Here is an 8,595-nt window from a genome sequence, read left to right on the forward strand (position 1 = left end):
GTAGCTCTAATTATCCCTTCTTCTACAGGTCCTTCCGTGTTACGGGATGCCTCGGGTTGTTGCCAGACTGCCGACGTGCCATCTGTGCTCTTTCCAGGTAAGTTCTTGTTCTTAACTATATCTGCAATACTCTGCTCTTTTTCCACAGTCTTTGTAGACATGTCCTGAAGCTCCGCAAAGGCTACACGCCAAAGGGCTGTTACAGTCTTTGGCCAAATGGCCAAGTTGACCACACCGTCTGCAAGCTATTTTTGTGCATTCTGACTGAATGTGTCCAAACCCCCCACAATTCCGATATGTTATCGGCTGATCAGGATAATACACATAACCCCGGTTTGCCCCGATGGAAAAGAAGGCTGGAGAAGGCTGGCGAGTGCAACAGCCCCCCTTTTACCCCGGGGCTTGGCCTCAAACGGACTGTATAGGATCTCTTTACCGTCCAGAACCCTTCGGCATCAATGATCTTTCTGCCTGCCCCTTGCATGTCAACAAACGGCGCCTGTTATTTTAAACTTTGAGCCTTGGACCAGAATTTGTCACAAAGGCTGCAAGGTGATGTCATATGTGCCCTTCCAATAAAAGTCTTGCAGGCATAAAACATTTTCCTTTTTGACGCCCAAGATCTTGTACAAAATGGCTTTCTTGAAGATATTCCTATTCATCCATCCTTCTCTATCTGCCTCCGTTTTCAGAAAAAAATGCACCATATCCCTCATTTGTCCCTCACGGGATAATGAAGGTCCAGCTGCCATCCCTGACGTCTTCTTAGCACCTCCAGTCGTCATCTGGGAGCCCCACCTTCAACCCCTGGGCTCAATTCAGAGCGATTCCAGTGGTGGCTCGTAAAATCTTCTGGCGCTATCCTCTCAGATGACTGGTTCCCTCCTCCACAGGTGCTGACTCCTCTACCGCTGAATGCTCCACTCGCAAGCCGTCCGCCTTCTCTCCACCGCTGCCTATCTCGTCCTCTAAGACTCCCAGCCGCGGTCAAGCCACGTACTAGTTATATTGGCCAAAAGGCTGAGAAGCGATGCCCCTAAAGGTATGGACCGACGTGCAGGCGTTCCGCTGGCGCACAGTGGCGCAGGCCGACTCCTCTGGAGCCCGGGACCCGCGCAGCTGCCGGCCTCCCTGCACCCAGAGGCCTGCCGCCGGACTCTGCTCCCTCTCTCTCGGGAGGGACGGGGACACACGCGCGTACAGATGCAGCCATTCAAAATGGGTGAGGTATTTCGCGGCATACCGCGGTGGGCGTGTCACAGTATCACGCAGTATCACGTGTGTCACGTGTGTCACGTGACTAACTATCCGGCGTCGCCTTGTAAAACCGCCAGGGGGAGCTTAACCTCTCATGTACAGCATTTGAGCCTTTAATTTTGAACTGTGTATTACAGCATGTTAATCATCAGTCATTAAAATGTTGGTATATATTATGAAAGCAAGATTGCTCAGTTGGACAGAAGTACACAACCTACCTTCATCAGAAATATTTATGCATCAAAGCCTTTACTGAAGATATTACTAATAGTATTGATAATGGATGACTTTGGACAAGCTGTATACTCAAAGTATAATTTCTTTAGCACATTTGTACAAGCACTTGGAATCTGTCCAAGCCATACTTCGTCAGGCATTTTGTTTTACTTCAACGGGGCATAAAAACTTCCTTGCTTTTAACAGGGCGTTTCATAATTTCTAGCTACGAAAATGATTTAAAATGCGACACCTATCATTCAACTAGAGCTTAAAATATCATAAGGAAAAATACACACCGGTATTCCATTTCTCCCTAAACATTGTAAGCTTCGAAGTCTTTAACTAACGTGATACCGGAGTCAACCAGCATACTTTTAGAATTTGATTAAAAGGGAATATAATATGGAATCGCGTATCTAAAGAATTTAATAACGGTATGATTATATCCGTGTACTGCGGCAGGACTGTGTAAGGCTGTTTCGCCTGCCTGATCATGCGAGCTGTCTTGTAGCCTACTGGTCTAGGTGCGTGACTACCAGCTGGCAGGTTGTGTGTTCGAATCCAGTTGGTGCTGGACTTTTCATTTTTATGTATTTATTTTTTAATCGCGTAACATAAACATATTACCGTATGCAAACTGTACTGTATACAGTATGTATATGTATATTTAATGTCTTAACTGTCCCCGTTTAATTGAATTTAAAAAAAATATTTAACACGAACATTAAGCTGTTTACATGTTCCGCCTGAGAACAGTCACCCGTTGCTACCCAACGCAGAATGGTGATTGGCTGACACCATCTGACACCCCTCTGATTGGAGAAAAAAGACGTGCTGGTGTGCTATACATACTGTACCAGGAAGAGGATTTCTTTCAATTCTAAACGTGTATTTTAAAAGTTTAAGAAGTAAAAACCTTACAGCGTACACAGATTTCTAAACTGATCAGGATTGTTATCTTTGTCTCATGCATAATAATGTTCACCGCTCTGTCCAGCAAATTAATAATAAACTTTATTTTATATAGCTTTTTAAACGAATAAGTAATTAGATTGCTCATAAACCTAATCACTTGCTTTTTCTTTTTATTTATGCTCAGATTTCAACTATAGATCGTATTATTAATAACCATAATAACAACCAACCAACAAAAACAACCATATAAACATAATGGTGGTGCTGGACCTTCCAGTTTTATTTATTTATTTTTTAATCGCGTAACATAAACATATTACCGTATGCAAACTGTACTGTATACAATATGTATATGTATATTTAATGTCTTAACTGTGCCCGTTTAAGTATTGAATATTCATATCTAATTTTACCACTGAAGGGAAATCTTAACATAAACATACAGTATATGGCTGGTCTCGGTACTTTAAAGAAAAAAATACGCACCAGTATTCCGTTTCTCCCTAAACATTGTAAGCTTCGAATGAAACCACTAAATAAAGACATAAATATAGAAATCTTAAGATTTGTTTTATTTAATGTTGGTAGCAGGATGAACTGTCAGAGTGTATATTTTGTCGCAAAGTTGCTACAAGATGTTAACAGTGAAAAAGGTATTTAGAAATGAGTTATTTCAAGATGAAAAAGAAAACATACACGAAACATGGTTTCATTACGACCAGAATCGGTCTTGAGATATTTTTAACTTGATTTACAGTATTTGAGAGGTATGTCTTAATACCGATACTACAGTGCTTAAGTACTGCTCACGTATATGTTTCTAGGTTTATATTATGCATTTCATACGGTCAAATTACTTTTGAGCAACTAATAAGAAGCGCCAAACGGTATGCGTTTTAGTTTCGTTTTGTGCTGGAACCCGTGGATTGATTAGAGATATCAAGTACATACAAGTCATTTTTTAAATGTTGTAGTTCGTCTTGAAAAAATGTTACGAGTACATCATCTATCAACAATTACACAGGTTCTGTTTCCATATTGCGGATTTTGGTTAGGTACAGTATTATCAAATCCAGTGGCGCTGTGTGTTACTTTACTGAGTCCCAATCTGTGATTGAAACCTGTAAAACCGGTTTAATTCGTCACAGCCAGCACTCTTCAGGTGTGAGGGTCTTCTGCTCAGAATGAAACGCTAAAATGTTTGTGTATATTCTAATGGTAGTGGGGACAGGGTGTGTGGGAACAGGTTTGTTCTTCACACCTGAAACATTTTCTATGAAAGGATTTTCTTCGAAGTTTAACCGATCTTGTTACAGCATGTTACAGTTTACTATTATTAACCATATTAATTTTAAGTGCTTAATGTAAAATCTTGTAAAAATATATTTTCATTGTTCAAATATACATTAATATACATTAAGTCTGACTATCATATAATAAGTTAAATACAAAACTAAAGAAAAAATAGGGTTAAATATAATTCAAAATATTTTGCTAACAATGTTAACTGTTTATGAATAATAAAATGTATTAACTAAGGAGTAGGATGGCACAGTTGTTAGTATGTTTTTTGTTTTGTTTCTTTTTCATAAATACAACAGTAGTACCTGATGTCTCAGTGGCTTTCAAAATTAAATTATGCATGCAAACCTGTGAACTAGAAAGATAACTAAGATTTTAATACTAATTAAATGACCGCGGGCACTTTCCACCCCCTCTACATTCTCAGAGTAGAACAGACTAACCTTCTAATGAAAGACGGTCCACCCCCCACGGACAGGAAAAGTGCCCACAGGCACTTAAACTTAATATGGTCAGTAACGGTAAACAGTAACATGGTAAGAAGGAGCACGTACAAACGTTTTCGAAATAACCACATGTAAGACTCTGATCCTAAAAATGTTTAGGGAGAAAGTGGAATACTGGTGTGCTTCCAGAAGAATCAGTATGGCTCAGAGATTAAATAAAACTTCACAGACATTAACGAAGAGCATAACGCGTGTACTGTATACACTGCAAGTACAACCCAACTCTCTGCAGGAGTGCTGGCTGTGACGAATTGAACCGGTTTCACGGGTATTTTCAAAGTAGGAGGCGAGATTTCCAGCGAAAGACACCCCCCCTCAAAAACCCAGTAAATACAGTACTTACTAGTTAAAGGCTAGGCTCCCGACTACGGCGAAAGGAACCCTTCTTTCATTAGAAGACAATGAACATATTTTAGCCCTGAATGAATTAATAGCAAACATGGTTTACATAAAAGACATTTTTCCAAGAAAGTTTAGCCTTTGTCACTAATGAAACCACTAAATAAAGACATAAATAGAAAAATCTTAAGATTTTTAAAATACATGACTTTGCTAAAATTTATTTGAAAATAAAAACAATTACAACCGCCAGGGGAGAGAGAGAACAGGGGAGGGATGTTGGTTTTGCATAAGGGGCGGGGCTATGGAAAGTAGGTATGTTTGGGAATGTGTAGTTACATGTTCTGGCTGTTTGTGAATTATCGTTGTTGAGTATGGAGTGTTGAGGTATTGATTTTGTGTAATGCTTTATGTTGAAAATTGAGGTGGATTTTGTTTATGATAAACAGGATAAACTGGGATGGGAGGAAGGTTTGGTTTTGATAATTGGAGGACTTTGCGAGTGTAAAATGGTTTGATTATTTGATTTTGTATTGTGGTTGTTATCTATGTTTTTGGTTGGTATTATGTTTATATGGTTGTTTTTGTTGGTTGGTTGTTATTATGGTTATTAATAATACGATCTATAGTTGAAATCTGAGCCTAAATAAAAAGAAAAAGCAAGTGATTAGGTTTATGAGCAATCTAATTACTTATTCGTTTAAAAAGCTATATAAAATAAAGTTTATTATTAATTTGCTGGACAGAGCGGTGAACATTATTATGCATGAGACAAAGATAACGATCCTGATCAGTTTAGAAATCTGTGTACGCTGTAAGGTTTTTACTTCTTAAACTTTTAAAATACACGTTTAGAATTGAAAGAAATCCTCTTCCTGGTACAGTATGTATAGCACACCAGCACGTCTTTTTTCTCCAATCAGAGGGGTGTCAGATGGTGTCAGCCAATCACCATTCTGCGTTGGGTAGCAACGGGTGACTGTTCTCAGGCGGAACATGTAAACAGCTTAATGTTCGTGTTAAATATTTTTTTTAAATTCAATTAAACGGGGACAGTTAAGACATTAAATATACATATACATACTGTATACAGTACAGTTTGCATACGGTAATATGTTTATGTTACGCGATTAAAAAATAAATAAATAAAAATGAAAAGTCCAGCACCAACTGGATTCGAACACACAACCTGCCAGCTGGTAGTCACGCACCTAGACCAGTAGGCTACAAGACAGCTCGCATGATCAGGCAGGCGAAACAGCCTTACACAGTCCTGCCGCAGTACACGGATATAATCATACCGTTATTAAATTCTTTAGATACGCGATTCCATATTATATTCCCTTTTAATCAAATTCTAAAAGTATGCTTGTTGACTCCGGTATCACGTTAGTTAAAGACTTCGAAGCTTACAATGTTTAGGGAGAAATGGAATACTGGTGCGTAATTTTTTCTTTAAAGTACCAAGACCAGCCATATACTGTATGTTTACGTTCCAAAATTAATATCGTTTATGGCCTTCACACGCGTTACAGTATGCTCCTATTCTTTTTATGCTCAGCTACTAAGATTTCCCTTCAGTGGTAAAATTCAATATCTACAACGGGCACAGTAAAGACGTTTACAGTACAGTAAGTCTTTCTATGACAGACCAACGGACCACGAGTGCCCCTGTCGGTCAACCAATCACGCACCGCGGTATCGCGTGTCATCTTACCTGCGGTATCTGTACTGCGGTGTCTGTACCGCGCACTTTGAATGGCTGCATCTGTACACACACACCAGCCAGCCAGCCTCCTTAGCTTAGGCCCCTCCCACCGGCAGCAGCTGTGCCGAGCCAGCTGCAAAAGAAAGCAGACCGTCAGCACCTGCGGGCAGGGGCAAGGGGCAGCTCTCTCTCTCGGGAGGGACGGGGACACACGCGCGTACACACACACCTGCCTGCCTGCCTGCTAAAAAAAAAGAAAGAAAAAGGTGTATATACTAAGTTTTTTTGAGGAAAAACAGCCCGCCTGCAAGGACGGACACACACAAGCCACGCCTGCCTGCCTGGGAAAAAAGTTTTTTGGAGGGAAAACGCACAGGAGCCGAAAAGGGGGCTGGCCTGCTTGCCAAGAGAGTCGAGATGCGGGAAAATGCACAGAGGGAGGACGGAGACGGAGACGGAGACGGAGACCGAGACCGGAGAAGAAGGAGCTCCAGTGCACCTCGCTTGCTAGCTACGTCTGTCTTTTCACTGCTGAGAGAAGGTAATAAACCATTCCCGAGGCTCTGCAATACCGGGCCGATGCGTGGAGAGGACGGAGCAAACTCCTGATCCAGCTCCCTGTTCCAAAAATCCCCCATCGGGGGACGTATCATATATTAAACTGATGAGAACAGATATTTTTTTTATTAAAGTACAAAATAAACAAGTTATCACAGAAACATCACAAAACTTACAAAATCAGATCACCGAAAGCATTATAACCTCATTCCAAATCCAAAAGGGTTTTCCACCGCTCTTTAGACGCATGATAACCCCATCTCCCGTAATCATATCTTTGCAATTAGCGTAGCTCATACTTAACATTCCCACTTATCCCCTGCACACTCACATCAGCCCCATACTTCACCAAATGATTTCTGCAGTCCCATGGGACCAATTTAATCAGACACACCATCAACCACAACAAAAAGTTTGTCCTCTCATCCCCCTTGACCAATTTCCATCCCCATAACACCACGTGCTCAGTTAGTTTAAATTATGATTATGTTTATGTGTTGATTATGTATCGGACAAGTTTAAGTTGACAGAAAAGGAGGGAAATTATAGAAATAAGATGAGTTTATCAGAGGGAGTTTGGGGCGAAGATGCCTATAAGAAAGCATATGAGTATTGGCAAAAGCACAAGGATGTAGCTGTAGCCCTGGTGTGCGGCCGACACCAGTGGCAGATACATGAGAGATAAACGCAAAAGAGAAATCTTTTACTTGCTGAGTACCAGATTTTAACGTTGATTCTAACATTCATGTGCACTTATCACCTGAATGTGGGTGGTTCCATCCCAGATCTATTGGGCTGGGATGTTATGCAGCATTACAAGGAATGACTATCCAGAACAGGGTATCACATGGCTTTAACTGACTGTGATCACTCAGTATGTTGATGATATTCTCTGTGCTTCCCCTGACGAGGAAACCCACAGGTCTGAGCTGCTTCAGGTTTTAGAGTTTCTAATATTAAGCAGTTATGATAAGGCCCTTTTGTGTTCAGCATTGTGTTACTGGGTGCAATGTTTTTACGGGGTGAGCACAACTCTTAACAGATCTGCTTAAGGGGGGAGTGCAGTACAAGGACAAGATTGCCTTGGTTCCAGCAGCAAAAGCCGCCTGTAATAATTTGAAACAAGCTCTCTTATCGGTCAGATGGATCAACCATTCCTTTGTATGTAAGTGTGGGAAATGGGTTCTGGGCAGCTGTGCTGACGCAGGGGCATGAAGGTAGGCACCGCCCAGTGGGATATAATTTGAGACCATTAGATGCTGTAACCAAAGGGTGGGGGACCGTGAAGATTTAAGATGATGTAATACTGTTTACTGATGGGTCCTCTCTGGTGCATGAGGGAGAACGGAGAACAGACTGATCTGTTACGACAGAATTCAATGTGCTAACGACCAGAAAAATGCCCCTCCACTGCCTCAGCAAAGCAAGCCAGTTTAGAGCACTGATTGGAGATTGTAAAAGGAAAGACGTTAAAATGTTATATGTATATAGTGTATGTATTTGGCGTATGTAGGCCACAATTCTGGGTGGCTATGGTGAAATAGGATTCTCCCACTATGGCAGGGACTCCAGTTAAGAATACTGGGTTTGTCTCTGAACAGTAGTTAGAAGCTTTGCAGCTGCCGACTGAAGTAGCTATAAGTGTAAATAACACAATAAAGAAATAATTCCTGTAACTCTCAAGGGAACAAACGTGCAGATGCAGATGCCAGGCAAGCGGCACTGGGAAAGCAGCAGTCTAAGACCCCTGTGAAACCTCTGTTGGGGAATGTCACCGGCCAAGTGACCAGG

The 8,595-nt window shown here is 41.1% G+C and overlaps 1 pseudogene; it reads right to left on the bottom strand.

Moving 5' to 3' along the window:
* Nucleotides 1-6,785: 6,785 nt before the first annotated feature.
* On the bottom strand, nt 6,786-6,957 carry LOC138223526 (U2 spliceosomal RNA; annotated as a pseudogene).
* Between the last annotated feature and the right edge of the window lie 1,638 nt (nt 6,958-8,595).

Source organism: Lepisosteus oculatus, chromosome 16 (assembly GCF_040954835.1).
Source record: "Lepisosteus oculatus isolate fLepOcu1 chromosome 16, fLepOcu1.hap2, whole genome shotgun sequence".
In the NCBI taxonomy this organism is placed as follows: domain Eukaryota; kingdom Metazoa; phylum Chordata; class Actinopteri; order Semionotiformes; family Lepisosteidae; genus Lepisosteus; species Lepisosteus oculatus.